Below are 17,760 nucleotides of genomic sequence, written 5' to 3' on the forward strand. Positions count from 1 at the left end.
GAGACAGTGAGTGCCAGCGCGGCGCTGCGGCTGTAATTTTCGCGCGAATTCAGTTCGGTTCGAATCCGCATGATATAATTCGAACTTACACGAGTATTTCGAAATAGAGATAACGTGTTCTAACTTTGGGATTCGTTCGAATTAAGCTAAGGACGTAACAGCCGAGTTCGAAATAACGTGGTTCTACTGTAGTTCTATCTAACTTCCTGTGACATTATCAGTGTTTCCCCAGCCTCACACAGCCAGTCTCCCAGAGAGGGTACAGTGGCTGGATGTGTCAGTGTTCGTTACTTGGTAGATCAACAGTTGTCACTGTACCTCGTGATTATTACTTATATAGAAATATAAAATAACAGTTAATTATCAACACGTCATGAGACCCAAGTGACACGTATCTTAATGGTCAAACTTGACCTACGACTATTGTGGTACAGCTTACTGACCCACGACTATTGTGGTACAACTTACTGACCCACGACTATTGTGGTGCAGCTTACTGAACCACGACTATTGTGGTACAACTTACTGACCTACGACTATTGTGGTACAACTTACTGACCTACGACTATTGTGGTACAGCTTACTGACCCACGACTATTGTGGTACAACTTACTGACCTACGACTATTGTGGTAACAACTTACTGACCTACGACTATTGTGGTGCAACCTACTGACCTACGACTATTGTGGTACAACTTACTGACCTACGACTATTGTGGTACAACTTACTGAACCACGACTATTGTGGTACAACTTACTGACCCACGTCTATTGTGGTACAACTTACTGACCTACGACTAACGACTATTGTGGTACAACTTACTGACCCACGACTATTGTGGTACAACTTACTGACCTACGACTATTGTGGTACAACCTACTGATCTACGACTATTATGGTACAACTTACTGACCTACGACTATTGTGGTACAACTTACTGACCTACGACTATTGTGGTACAACTTACTGACCACGACTATTGTGGTACAACTTACAACTGACCTACGTGTGTTGTGGTACAACTTACTGACCCACGACTATTGTGGTACAACTTACTGACCTACGACTATTGTGGTACAACCTACTGACCCACGACTATTGTGGTACAACTTACTGACCTTCTGACTATTGTGGTATAACCTACTGACCTACGACTGTTGTGGTACAACTTACTGACCCACGACTATTGTGGTACAACTTACTGACCCACGACTATTGTGGTACAACTTACTGACCCATGACTATTATGGTACAACCTACTGACCCACGACTATTGTGGTACAACTTACTGACCTACGACTATTATGGTACAACCTACTGACCAACGACTGTTGTGGTACAACTTACTGACCACGACTAATCTGCTACAACTTACTGACCTACGACTGTTGTGGTACAACCTACTGACCCACGACTGTTGTGATACAACTTACTGATCTACGACTATTGTGGTACAACCTACTGACCTCCGAACATTGTAGTACAACCAACTAACGCACGACTGTTGTGGTACAACTTACTGACCCACGACAATTGTGGTACAACTTACTGACCTACGATTGCTGTGGTACAAATTACTGACCTACGACTGTTGTGGTACAACCTACTGACCCACGACTGTTGTGGTACAACTTACTGACCTACGACTATTGTGGTACAACCTACTGACCTACGACTATTGTGGTATAACCTACTGACCTACGACTGTTGTGGTGCAACTTACTGATTCTACGACTATTGTGGTACAACCTACTGACCTACGACTATTATTGTACAACTTACTGACCTACGACTATTTTGGTACAACCTACTGACCTACGACTATTGTGGTACAACTTATTGACGTACGACTATTGTGGTACAACCTACTGACCTATGACTATTGTGGTACAACTTACTGACCTACGACTATTTTGGTACAACCTACTGACCTACGACTATTGTGGTACAACCTATTGACCTACGACTATTAAGGTACAACCTACTGACCTACGACTGTTGTGGTGCAACTTACTGACCTACGACTATTGTGGTACAACCTACTGACCTACGACTGTTGTGGTACAACTTACTGACCCACGACTATTGTGGTACAACTTACTGACCTACGACTATTGCGGTACAACCTACTGACCTACGACTATTGCGGTACAACTTACTGACCCACGACTATTTTGGTACAACTTACTGACCTACGACTATTGTGGTACATATTACTGACCTACGACTATTGTGGTACAACCTACTGACCACGACTATTGTGGTACAACTTACTTACCTACGTGTGTTGTCGTACAACTTACTGACCCACGACTATTGTGGTACAACTTACTGACCTACGACTATTGTGGTACAACCTACTGACCCACGACTATTGTGGTACAACTTACTGACCTTCGACTATTGGGGTACAACCTACTGACCTACGACTGTTGTGGTACAACTTGCTGACCCACGACTATTGTGGTACAACTTACTGACCCACGACTATTGTGGTACAACTTACTGACCCACGACTATTGTGGTACAACTTACTGACCTACGACTATTGTGGTACAACCGACTGACCCACGACTGTTGTGGTACAACTTACTGACCACGACTAATCTGGTACAACTTACTGACCTACGACTGTTGTGGTACAACCTACTGACCCACGACTGTTGTGGTACAACTTACTGACCTACGACTATTGTGGTACAACCTACTGACCTCCGAACATTGTAGTACAACCAACTAACGCACGACTGTTGTGGCACAACTTACTGACCCACGACAATTGTGGTACAACTTACTGACCTACGACTGCTGTCGTACAAATTACTGACCTACGACTATTGTGGTACAACTTACTGACCCACGACTATTGTGGTACAACTTACTGACCTACGACTATTGTGGTACAACCTACTGACCTACGACTATTGTGGTACAACCTACTGACCTACGACTATTGTGGTATAACTTATTGACGTACGACTATTGTGGTACAACCTACTGACCTACGACTATTATGGTACAACTTACTGACCTACGACTATTTTGGTACAACCTACTGACCTACGACTATTGTGGTACAACCTATTGACCTACGACTATTAAGGTACAACCTACTGACCTACGACTGTTGTGGTACAACTTACTGACCTACGACTATTGTGGTACAACCTACTGACCTACGACTGTTGTGGTACAACTAACTGACCTACTACTATTGTGGTACAACCTACTGACCTACGTGTGTTGTGGTACAACTTACTGACCCACGACTATTGTGGTACAACTTACTGACTTACGACTATTGTGGTACGACCTACTGACCACGACTATTGTGGTACAACTTACTGACCTACGTGTGGTGTGGTAAAACTTACTGACCCACGACTATTGTGGTACAACCTACTTACCTACCACTATTGCGGTACAACTTACTGACCCACGACTATTGTGGTACAACTTACTAACCTACGACTGTTGTTGTACAACTTACTGACCTACGACTGTTGTGGTACAACTTACTGACCTACGACTATTGTGGTACAACTTACTGACCTACGACTATTGTGGTACAACCTATTGACCTACGAACATTGTAGTACAACCTACTGACCCACGACTGTTGTCGTACAACTTACTGACCCACGACTATTGTTGTACAACTTACTGACCCACGACTATTGTGGTACAACTTACTGACCTACGACTATTGTGGTACAACCTACTGACCTACGACTGTTGTGGTACAACTTACTGACCCACGACTATTGTGGTACAACTTACTGACCCACGACTATTGTGGTACAACTTACTAGCCTACGACTATTGTGGTACAACCTACTGACCCACGACTGTTGTGGTACAACTTACTGACCACGAGTAATCTGGTACAACTTACTGACCTACGACTGTTGTGGTACAACTTACTGATCTACGACTATTGTGGTACAACCTACTGACCTCCGAACATTGTAGTACAACCAACTAACGCACGACTGTTGTGGTACAACTTACTGACCTACGACAATTGTGGTACAACCTACTGACCTACGACTATTGTGGTACAACCTACTGACCTACGACTGTTGTGGTGCAACTTACTGACCTACGACTATTGTGGTACAACCTACTGACCTACGACTATTATGGTACAACTTACTGAACTACGACTATTTTGGTACAACCTACTGACCTACGACTATTGTGGTACAACTTATTGACGTACGACTATTGTGGTACAACCTACTGACCTACGACTATTATGGTACAACTTTCTGACCTACGACTATTTTGATACAACCTACTGACCTACGACTATTGTGGTACAACCTATTGACCTACGACTATTAAGGTACAACTTACTGACCTACTACTGTTGTGGTGCAACTTAGTGACCTACGACTATTGTGGTACAACCTACTGACCTACAACTGTTGTGGTGCAACTTACTGACCTACGACTATTGTGGTACAACCTTCTGACCTACGTGTGTTGTGGTAAAACTTACTGACCCACGACTATTGTAGTACAACCTACTGACCTAGGACTATTGTGGTACAACCTATTGACCCACGACTATTTTGGTGCAACCTACTGACCTACGACTATTGCAGTACAACTTACTGACCCACGACTATTTTCGTACAACTTACTGACCTACGACTATTGTGGTACAACTTACTGACCCACGACTGTTGTGGTACAATTTACTTACCCACGACTTTTGTGGTACAACTTACTGACCTACGACTATTGCGGTACAACTTACTGACCTACGTCTATTGTGGTACAACTTACTGACCTACGTGTGTTGCGGTACAACTTACTGATCCACGACTGTTGTCGTACAACTTACTGACCTACGACTATTGTGGTACAACCTACTGACCTACGACTGTTGTGGTACAACTTACTGACCCACGACTATTGTGGTACAACTTAGTGACCCACGACTATTGTGGTGCAACTTACTGACCTACGACTATTGTGGTACAACCTACTGACCTCCGACTGTTGTGGTACAACTTACTGACCCACGACTATTGTGGTACAACGTACTGACCCACGACTGTTGTGGTACAACTTACTGACCTACGACTATTGTGGTACAACCTACTGACCTCCGAACATTGTAGTACAACCTACTAACGCACGACTGTTGTGGTACAACTTACTGACCCACGACAATTGTGGTACAACTTACTGATCTGCGACTGTTGTGGTACAAATTACTGACCTACGACTATTGTGGTGCAACTTACTGACCCACGACTATTGTGGTACAACTTACTGGCCTACGACTTTTGTGGTGCAACCTACTGACCTCCGACTATTGTGGTACAACCTACTGTTCCACGACAATTGTGGTACAACTTACTGACCTACGACTATTGTGGTACTACCTACTGACCCACGACTATTGTGGTACAACTTACTGACCTACGACTATTGTGGTACAACCTACTGACCTATGACTATTGTGATACAAGTTACTGACCTACGACTTTTGTGGTACAACCTACTGACCTCCGACTATTGTGGTACTACTTACTGACCCACGACTATTGTGGTACAACTTACTGACCTACGACTATTGTGGTACAACTTACTGAACCACGACTATTTTGGTACAACTTACTGACCCACGTCTATTTTGGTACAACTTACTGATCTACGACTAACGACTATTTTGGTACAACTTACTGACCCACGACTATTGTGGTACAACTTACTGACCTACGACTATTGTGGTACAACCTACTGATCTACGACTATTATGGTACAACTTACTGACCTACGACTATTGTGGTACAACTTACTGACCTACGACTATTGTGGTACAACCTACTGACCACGACTATTGTGGTACAACTTACTGACTTACGTGTGTTGTGGTACAACTTACTGACCCACGACTATTGTGGTACAACTTACGGGTCTACGACTATTGTGGTACAACCTACTGACCCACGACTATTGTGGTACAACTTACTAACCTACGACTATTGTGGTACAACCTACTGACCTACGACTATTGTGGTACAACTTAGTGACCCACGACTATTGTGGTACAACTTACTGACCTACGACTATTGCTGTACAACCTACTGACCTACGACTATTGCGGTACAACTTACTGACCCACGACTATTTTGGTACAACTTACTGACCTACGACTATTGTGGTACAACTTACTGGCCCACGACTGTTGTGGTACAACTTACTTACCCACGACTATTGTGGTACAACTTTCTGACGTACGACTATTGTGGTACAACTTACTGACCTACGACTATTGTGGTACAACCTACTGACCACGACTATTGTGGTACAACCTACTGACCTACGTGTGTTGTGGGCACAACTTACTGACCTTTCGACTATTGTGGTACAACCTACTGACCCACGACTGTTGCAGGCCAAACTTACTGACCCACGACCATTGTGGTACAACTTACTGACCCACGACTATTGTGGTGCAACTTACTGACCTACGACTATTGTACAACCTACTGACCTACGACTATTATGGTACAACTTACTGACTACGACTAATCTGGTACAACTTACTGACCTACGACTGTTGTGGTACAACCTACTGACCCACGACTGTTGTGGTACAACTTACTGACCTACGACTATTGTGGTACAACCTACTGACCTACGAACATTGTAGTACAACCAACTAACGCACGACTGTTCTGGTACAACTTACTGACCCATGACAATTGTGGTACAACTTACTGACCTACGACTGCTGTGGTACAAATTACTGACCTACGACTATTGTGGTACAACTTACTGACCCATGACTATTGTGGTACAACTTACTGACCTACGACTATTGTGGTACAACCTACTGACCTACTACTATTGTGATATAACCTACTGACCTACGACTGTTGTGGTGCAACTTACTGATCTACGACTATTGTGGTACAACCTACTGACCTACGACTATTATGGTACAACTTACTGACTACGACTAATCTGGTACAACTTACTGACCTACGACTGTTGTGGTACAACCTACTGACCCACGACTGTTGTGGTACAACTTATTGACGTACGACTATTGTGGTACAACCTACTGACCTATGACTATTATGGTACAACTTACTGACCTACGACTATTTTGGTACAACCTACTGACCTACGACTATTGTGGTACAACCTATTGACCTACGACTATTAAGGTACAACCTACTGACCTACGACTGTTGTGGTGCAACTTACTGACCTACGACTATTGTGGTACAACCTACTGACCTACGACTGTTGTGGTACAACTTACTGACCCACGACTATTGTGGTACAACTTACTGACCTACGACTATTGCGGTACAACCTACTGACCTACGACTATTGCGGTACAACTTACTGACCCACGACTATTTTGGTACAACTTACTGACCTACGACTATTGTGGTACAACCTACTGACCTACGACTGTTGTGGTGCAACTTACTGACCTACGACTATTGTGGTACAACCTACTGACCTACGACTGTTGTGGTACAACTAACTGACCTACTACTATTGTGGTACAACCTACTGACCTACGTGTGTTGTGGTACAACATACTGACCCACGACTATTGTGGTACAACTTACTGACCTACGACTATTGTGGTACGACCTACTGACCACGACTATTGTGGTACAACTTACTGACCTATGTGTGGTGTGGTAAAACTTACTGACCCACGACTATTGTGGTGCAACCTACTGACCTACGACTATTGTGGTACAACATACTGACCCACGACTATTATGGTACAAATTACTTACCTACGACTATTGTGGTACAACCTACTTACCTACGACTATTGTGGTACAACCTACTTACCTACGACTATTGTGGTACAACTTACTGACCCACGATTATTGTGGTACAACTTACTAACCTACGACTGTTGTTGTACAACTTACTGACCTACGACTGTTGTGGTACAACTTACTGACCTACGACTATTGTGGTACAACCTATTGACCTACGACTATTGTGGATACAACCTATTGACCTACGAACATTGTAGTACAACCTACTGACCCACGACTGTTGTGGTACAACTTACTGACCCACGACTATTGTTGTACAACTTACTGACCTACGATAGTTGTGGTACAACTTACTGACCCACGACTATTGTGGTACAACTTATTGACCTACTACTGTTGTGGTACAACTTACTGATCTACGACTATTGTGGTACAACCTATTGACCTACGAACATTGTAGTACAACCTACTGACCCACGACTGTTGTGGTACAACTTACTGACCCACGACTATTGTTGTACAACTTACTGACCTACGATAGTTGTGGTACAACTTACTGACCCACGACTATTGTGGTACAAACCTACTGACCCACGACTGTTGTGGTACAACTTACTGACCACGATTAATCTGTGCCAACCCACTGACCTACGACTGTTGTGGTACAACCTACTGACCTAATGACTGTTGTGGTACAACCTACTGACCTACGACTATTGTGGTACAAACCTACTGACCTCCGACTGCTGTGGTACAAATTACTGACTCACGACTATTGTGGTACAACTTTACTGACCCACGACTATTGTGGTACAACTTACTGACCCACGACAAATTGTGGTACAACTTACTGACCTTGATGACTATTGTGGTACAACCACTGACCTACGACTGCTGTGTACAAATTACTGACCTACGACTATTGTGGTACAACTTATCGACCCACGACTATTGTGGTACAACTTTACTGACCCACGACTATTGGTACAACTTACTGACCCACACTATTGTAAGTACAACCTACTGACCTACGAGGACTATTGTGGTACAAACTCTACTGACCGCATGACTGTTGTGGTGCAACTTACTGACCTACGACTATTGTGGTACAACCTACTGACCTACGACTATTATGGTACAACTTTCTGACCTACAACTATTTTGATACAACCTACTGACCTACGACTATTGTGGTACAACCCATTGACCTACGACTATTAAGGTACAACTTACTGACCTACTACTGTTGTGGTGCAACTTAGTGACCTACGACTATTGTGGTACAACCTACTGACCTACGACTGTTGTGGTGCAACTTACTGACCTACGACTATTGTGGTACAACCTTCTGACCTACGTGTGTTGTGGTAAAACTTACTGACCCACGACTATTGTAGTACAACCTACTGACCTAGGACTATTGTGGTACAACCTACTGACCCACGACTATTGTGGTACAACCTACTGACCTACGACTATTGCGGTACAACTTACTGACCCACGACTATTTTCGTACAACTTACTGACCTACGGTTATTGTGGTACAACTTACTGACCCACCACTGTTGTGGTAGAATTTACTTACCCACGACTTTTGTGGTACAACTTACTGACCTACGACTATTGTGGTATAACTTACTGACCTACGACTATTGTGGTACAACCTACTGACCACGACTATTGTGGTACAACTTACTGACCTACGTGTGTTGCGGTACAACTTACTGATCCACGACTATTGTGGTACAACTTACTGACCTACGACTATTGTGGTACATCCTACTAACCCACGACTATTGTGGTACAACTTACTGACCTACGACTATTGTGGTACAACCTACTGACCTACGACTGTTGTGGTACAACTTACTGACCCACGACTATTGTGGTACAACTTAGTGACCCACGACTATTGTGGTGCAACTTACTGACCTACGACTATTGTGGTACAACCTACTGACCTCCGACTGTTGTGGTACAACTTACTGACCCACGACTATTGTGGTACAACGTACTGACCTCCGAACATTGTAGTACAACCTACTAACGCACGACTATTGTGGTACAACTTACTGACCCACGACAATTGTGGTACAACTTACTGATCTGCGACTGTTGTGGTACAAATTACTGACCTACGACTATTGTGGTACAACTTACTGACCCACGACTATTGTGGTACAACTTACTGGCCTACGACTTTTGTGGTGCAACCTACTGACCTCCGACTATTGTGGTACAACCTACTGACCCACGACTATTGTGGTACAACTTACTGACCTACGACTATTGTGGTACAACCTACTGACCTATGACTATTGTGATACAACTTACAGACCTACGACTTTTGTGGTACAACCTACTGACCTCCGACTATTGTGGTACAACCTACTGACCCACGACAATTGTGGTACAACTTACTGACCTGCGACTATTGTGGTACTACCTACTGACCCACGACTATTGTGGTACAACTTACTGACCTACGACTATTGTGGTACAACCTACTAACCTACGACTATTGTGGTACAACTTACTGACCCGCAGCTGTTGTGGTACAACTTATTGACCTATGACTATTATGGTACAACTTACTGATTCAATGCCGTTGTGGTACAAATTACTGACCCACGACTGTTGTGGTACAACTTACTGACTCACGACTGTTGTGGTACAACTTACTGACCCACGACTGTTGTGGTACAACTTACTGACCCACGACTATTGTGGTACAACTTACTGACCTACGACTATTGTGGTACAACTTACTGACCCACGACTGTTGTGGTACAACTTACTGACTTACGACTGTTGTGGTACAACTTACTGACCCACGACTGTTGTGGTACAACTTACTGACTCACGACTATTGTGGTACAATTTACTGACCAAAACTTTCATGCAACTTACTGATCCACGACTGTTGTGGTACAACTTACTGACTTACGACTGTTGTGGTACAACTTACTGACCCACGACTGTTGTGGTACAACTTACTGACTTACTGACCTGTTGTGGTACAACTTACTGACTTACGACTGTTGTGGTACAACTTACTGACCACATGGTACAACTTACTGACTGTTGTGGTACAACTTACTGAGACGACTGTGGTGGTACAACTTACTGATTCCACACGACTGTTGTGGTACAACTTACTGACCCACGACTGTTGTGGTACAACTTACTGACCCACGACTATTGTGGTACAACTTACTGACCTACGACTATTGTGGTACAACTTACTGACCCACGACTGTTGTGGTATAACTTACTGACTTACGACTGTTGTGGTACAACTTACTGACCCACGACTGTTGTGGTACAACTTACTGACCTACGACTATTGTGGTACAACTTACTGACCCACGACTGTTGTGGTACAACTTACTGACTTACGACTGTTGTGGTACAACTTACTGACCCACGACTGTTGTGGTACAACTTACTGACCTACGACTATTGTGGTACAACTTACTGATCCACGACTGTTGTGGTACAACTTACTGACTTACGACTGCTGTTGTAAATGTGAGAACACTGTATAGATTACAGTAATTTCTTGCGTGATGTTACGGGTTAAGAGACAATACATTCCTTGCAGTGTTTCTTAAGGGTGACGATAAAATTGTGGCCCATCGTAAGGCAGACGAAATGGAAGTGTGTGTGTGTGTGTGTGTGTGCTCGCACACACACGCACTTCTACTACTACTTTCCTGTCGCTTGGAATCAAGTATGACGATCATCCAGGAATGATACAATGATATGAGTTATTAATGATGCTATATTCGTTGGTGAGCTCTGAGGTGGCTAGAGAGTCTGCTACGGGACCGGCATTGTTGTCCACAGATATTGCACGTATTGAGGGCTACATCTAGTGCAGGAGGGGCGGCGGCAATGTCTTTCCGGCGCTGGCGCTTGTTTACCTTGTTAAGGAGTCTGGCTTGCTCGAAAGTATCCACACCTTCTCGTCTGTTGCTCTTACAAGCGTTACGGTGTGGAGTGATCGTCTCCCGGGTGAGGGAGCCGATTTGGCACTTTTTCAGGTTTATGCCTATCCTTATACCTTTTCCGTTGCCCGACAGCGTTACGTTTACTATTCATTAGGTGAATGTAAAGTAGCTGCTTAGCAGTCTACTGTCGTCCATACGGGAGCATGGCCAGTCCAACGTAGTTCATGGATAATTGTACACCTTGCTGCTCCTACAGTTGGTGTCAGCGAGAATACTAGCAGTTATTATCTTGCCTTCCCAGCAAACCCAGCGGAAAGAATGTCGAATATGTTGGTAGTTTTCAAGTGCCTTGAGGTGCCTCCTGTATGTGACCCATGTCTCGCTGCCATCCAGTAGGGTAGGGAGGACCACTGCTCGATATCGGTGCAACTTTGTGGATAATTTTATTCTGTACACCTGAAGACATGGGTACGGAGTCTGTCAGAGGCTTGAGATGCACATCTGATCTGATGTTGAATCTCTTCATCGATGTCTGCGGTGGTGGACAGGTGAGAGCCGTGATACTGAAAGTGGGTAACATTAGAGAGGGTAGTACCGGTAACCTGGATGGTGGAAGCGTGGTTGAGCCAGGCGCAGGCTGAAGAAAATCTGAGTCTTACTTGCATTCACCTTGAGCGAAGTGTGCATACGCATCTGTGTAGGTGTTCAGGATCTCCTGTAGTTTGTGTTCAGTGTTAGCAACGAGGGTGAGGTCATTTGCATACTGAAATTTTAGGAATGGAAGCGACCGACACCTTTGTTCCTGCCTGGAGTTGTCTTATGTTGAAATTTCATTGCATCCGGTACTGAACGTTCACCCCACCGGATAAATTGGCACAGGGCAAGAGTAAGGAAGGCAAGCAAGAAAATGGAAAAGATAATTGGTGCCAGTACACATCCTGTTTTACCCCCGTTTGGATGGGGAAGAACTGAGACTGGATGCCATTGTGCAGGATACTGCTGGTGGGCAGCCAAAACGTTGACCGAATTGAAAGCCTTGGTAAGTTCGAAGAAAGCCATGTACAAGTCACGACGCTGTTCTCTGCACTTTTCCTGTATCTGGCGGCCAGCAAAGATTATATCAGTGGTGCCAGGTGGTGGCCTACTACTCTAAGGCCAGGTTTTTAGTTGTAAAGGAATTTGAGAGAAAAGCCTGGAACGTCAATGTGCCATTTAAAAACTCATGCACTGTTAAACACATGTTAATCAAGAACTCCCCCAACAATACAAGTGGCTGCATTTATAAGGTTCCTTGCAAGGAATGTAATATGTTTTACTTAGGCCAGACAGGTAAAGGTCTTGTAACTAGACTTAAACAACATAAATATAGTGTTAGGACAGGCCAGGAATCCAATGCTCTTTTTGTTCATTTGAGGGATAATAAGCATTGCATTGACTGGGATAATGCCTCCTCAATATTACCTTGTAATTCAATTGACAGTAGGAACATTATCGAATCCAGTCTCATTAAACATACCGAATCCGTCAACATGAATTTGAGTAATGGTATGTACAAACTGGATAATTTCGTAATTAAGAAGATTTGTAACCAGGTGAGAAGGTTGGGTTATCTTACCCTCTGACCTGAGTACCGACTGCTGCGGTGTTTTTTGAAGATTAGTAGGGTCATTACCTAATACCTGACTATTGTGGACTTGATCTCACCCTCCTCTGTATATATATACCTTGTTATGTATTTCTCCTTAGTCTGTACTCACCCCTGAAGATGTGAATTACACGAAAGCGCTTGGGAACTTCGTGTTTTCTTTTTTCTTGTGGTTATCAGCATATATAGATGTTAAAGTGATCGGAGATTGGTTACTTAGTTCCCCGTTGCTTAATTTACTGGTTGGGCTTTGTTGTTTCGTATTATATTATACTACGTACTATAGTAAACAAACGACCTTGAGTTGCCAGCTGTCTCCAGCAGTGTTCGAAGAATCTTGAACGCTACTGTACATAGATGTTAACAATACATACAGACCTCCCTTGGACGTAGATTTTAACGCATAAACTTTCAACCTCATTCTGCTTGTCAGCTATTACCAATTCAATCGGTACATTTTTCCGAACATAAGTTAACAGACCTCTTGTATTATTTCTATTATTAGCTGGTAAACAGAAACAGTAATAATCACCTAAATTCATCAAATTACCATCCTCCGTGCCCGTCTCTTATATGGTTGTAACATCCACCTTATACAACATTGCTTAAGCATGCACATCTGGTCCTAGGACGGAAGCTATTTATATTCCATGAAAGTATACTTAAACTAGTGTCCTCCATTTTCCCTGAGGCATCGTCATAATCACCACCTTAAACCCTGTCATCGTCAAAAACTTTACCGCTTCATCCCCAGCTACAGTCAGGGAGGAATTATTACGACCTTCCTTAAGCAGGGGTTCAAACCTTTTATGCTCTCTTCCCAGTGCAGCAGCCCACAGCAACCGCTCGTAGAAAAACATCCGTAAATTAATTGGAAAGTTCAACCTCCTCCTCCTACCTGAGCGGTTTCCACCAACCTGGTTGCTCAACACATTGGTACTTTTACGATGATCCATTCGACTAATCTGCTGTGTTTTATTCCCAGTTGAATTCTTTCTGCCTTCTTCTGTGTGTGTCGTCCTTTTCTTCCTATCATTCATGATCTCACCGCTATTACTTCCTTCACTTTTCTTCGCCAATTCTCGCCACCTCTTCTTTTCTTTCTTACTAATCACCTCTTGAAAACTTTCTGTCACTTCCATTGTTGTTGGCCGCGGATCATCTGCTTCCGAATCGCTACTTGAAAGTCGCAGGTCGTCTTCTAAGCTGTTCATAAGTGCAATCTTTTCTTCTCTAGCCAAATCCTTCACAAGTTTCTGCCCACCACTTGCCCCAGGCATGGTTCAAAGCTTAGGCAGCCAGTGAAAATCAACACAGCAGTGTTCTCGCAGAGTATAAGGCTCACACGTCCGACCAGTACGGCCAGCTTTCAGAGAATGTTAAATGATGACTCGGTCAGTATGGGCGAGTAATGTGCGAAACTGCTCGAGCCAACCACACACCATCCGAACCAGCGTATTTCATACCAAAAACAGAAACTTATGGCGGACACTCGTAACAGAGCAGTACACTGAAGTGCTGCTTATGCACACTTGCATCGCCTTGAACATGTCCTTTTGCAGCCATAGTGTACCAGCTCTGGGCAAATCTTTGCAGCTTCAAGTAATTTTGTCCAAACAGGGTGATAAGCTTCTCCTTCAAGTGTCCAACCCCAATAGATGGGGCCAGGAAAAATGGGCATAGGACTTGAACATTGTTCCCAGACATGGCCACCTTGGTATACAGCTCGCTTAATATGTTGTATTAGCGCAGCTTTGGTTGGTGGAATCCCTTCAATGCCTTGGCCTTTGTTTGCGAAGAGATATTGCCGGGCATCAATCACCTGTAATGTAGTAACATGGGCATAAAAATCGCAGTTTGAACAGAGAATGAGTTATGTATCAATGTTTCTTTGCATGCATTTACTTTTATAGTGTGCTATATGAATATGCCTTTAAGTTTAGCTGTGTCCCAAACAAAGATAAGTATTACTAAGTTAGTAGCTAAGATAATAAGTAGTCAAAGAGTACGATGGTATGCAACTAAGACATTCATGGTTACCTTTTTTATTTCACTGCTACAGTCGTACAGTAGAACAATAAACCTCTCCAGTACAGCCATTTGGTCATCAATACTATCTCCAGGGGTGCTGTAAGTTGTAGGAACACATGCTTGCCCTGTTCATAAGATCTCTATACATCCCAAGCTGTCATTTTCCCACGACCACAGACGGAGACAGTATCGCATCATGTTATGGCTTGGAACATAGGCAGTGCCCTTGCTTTTTCTTGTCCCATGGCAGATGCATATAGGTGAACTGGCAGGTATCTGAAGTTATTGCCTGACCCAAAGGCCATCCATAGTTCCTTCACAGCTAGTCTATGGTAATTAGTAATGGGCAGCACAACAACATCAGTGTCCACAGCTCTTACCAGAGTTATATTATGGCCCTTGCTAGCAGCATCGATACAGTGTCTTGACTTCTTCATGAGAACACGGTGCAATCTGAGATAAGTCCACACAATCTTGCACACACAGAACATCCTGTCCATCTGTTACAATAATTACTTTGTCGCCCCTATTCAGCTGGATGATATATTGTGATAAGAAATTAAATAATTCTATTTTATTTTCATCCACTCGTAAGAACTCGGGCCAATTTCGTGATAAAGGTCTTAAAGACATCACTCTTCGTATGGTTCCTGTGCCCCGTCTCTCTCTAGATCAGTGATTTTCAGCCCTTTTCATCTCACGCCACAGTGAGCCAGGCACTAAAATGGTCGAGGCACACCATCAGTATTTAAGGATAGATTTCATCGGCGGTTCTACACTACGGAATTAAGGAGAGAATTTAAAACTGCCATTTGGGCTTTTAATAAACAACACATTTGTTTATTTATTGCATCATTGAAAAAAAGGAGTTTAATGCGCTCCATAAAAATACCAGTAATGTCAAAACGTATCCAAATGCTATTTAAACTCCCGCGGCACACCTACGGATGCTTAACGGCACACTAATGTGCCGCGGCACATTGGTTGAAAATCGCTACTCTACAATAGATGATGATTTCAGGCTACACTGCATATAAACATCCCATACCACATCCACTCTTTTCACTTTTCCAAGCCATCGTGCAATATAAGGGTAAAAAACAGCTTTGCTGTACTCTTTGAAGGTCTTCGTTGTCCCTGATTTGAGCATCTGCACAACAGCAGCACCATCAATGACCACTGCCGAGACATCAGGCTCACCTATCCTTGCCTCACAGAGTTTTTCAAAGCACTGTAACAGATCAGACTTAGAGCTTGTTCGTAATCTGCCACAATCAGAAATAGAAGGAGGGTAGGCCTGATTTTCATATGCAAAGAAGTCGTCAAAACTGCCACCACGGTTTTGACATCCAATATAGAGTCCGGAAAATAATAGGCAGTCATTCTTTGCTGGCTTGAGCTTAAGGTTAACCTCAGATTGCACAGCTTGTTTTGGTCGATCCTTAACATTGCAAACTTGTTTTGAGGTAGTGGCTCATTTATCGATTTGGAATGATCGATAAGTCTTTCTATTACAAAGATTTGATACTGTTGTAATCCAATCTCTGACTACATCCACAGTCTTGACCCCTGACACATCAGCAACAATGTTGCTAAGGGACACAAGTTCCTTGCTTTCGTCAGATCATGGGTTCCCGAGTTCTGTAATGGTGTCCACCATTGACTGCATATGAGCTCTACACTAACTTTGAAAACTAGGCACCTATTCATGGTGCTGTAATTGCTCTTCTGCATTTAGGTGTGCACTTTCTTCAAATTCGTTAACAAGATTGGCAATTTGTGGGCCTCCAATCATCCACCTACGGAGGGCTTGTGGACTTCCAGTCAGGCCAGTGGCTCCACCCTCACCCTTTACCATCTCATTATTTTGTTCATGGCCCTGATCCAGAGACATGGCCGAAAATTCATGTTTTGTCTTAAGTAATGTGAATTTCCCAGCTTCAAATTCTCTAGCGAGCTGGGGATGTTTTACTGACAGCTACTGCATGTCGTGTACATGTATAGATAACCAGCGTGAATAGTCTGTACGATGCAATGCAAAGAAACATGGCATGAGCTGAACAAGGGCATCAACATACAACTTTAAATTTGATGACCTGAGAGAACTCACATACATCAGCACAGTCAATTCTAGTTCTAGAACAAGTGACCAGTATTTGAACTGGGGATGGTGTCTTGCCATTTACTGGCACCACGATGAAAATCTTTCACTACCAGTGTCACCTTCAAGGTTTTCAACATATTCATCATAAGCTTGGCACTACAATATGTATAATGAGGCTGCTGTAACCTGGTGTGCGTACCTCGTACGCTTTAGATGATCTGCTGAGAGACACGAGTCTGTTTTACCT

At 43.5% G+C, this 17,760-nt stretch overlaps 1 protein-coding gene across 2 annotated transcripts in view; it reads left to right on the top strand.

Moving 5' to 3' along the window:
- Window positions 1-252: 252 nt before the first annotated feature.
- LOC121877201 (serine/threonine-protein phosphatase 6 regulatory ankyrin repeat subunit C-like) overlaps window positions 253-17,760 on the top strand; it is a 66,035-nt gene continuing 48,527 nt past the window's right edge. For both annotated transcript variants that reach the window (XM_042382815.1, XM_042382816.1), the window contains exon 1: window positions 253-294. The gene's annotated coding sequence lies outside the window, so the exon portion shown is untranslated. The remainder of the gene's footprint in view (window positions 295-17,760) is intronic.

Source organism: Homarus americanus, unplaced genomic scaffold, assembly GCF_018991925.1.
Source record: "Homarus americanus isolate GMGI-L3 unplaced genomic scaffold, GMGI_Hamer_2.0 scaffold55637, whole genome shotgun sequence".
Classification (NCBI taxonomy): domain Eukaryota; kingdom Metazoa; phylum Arthropoda; class Malacostraca; order Decapoda; family Nephropidae; genus Homarus; species Homarus americanus.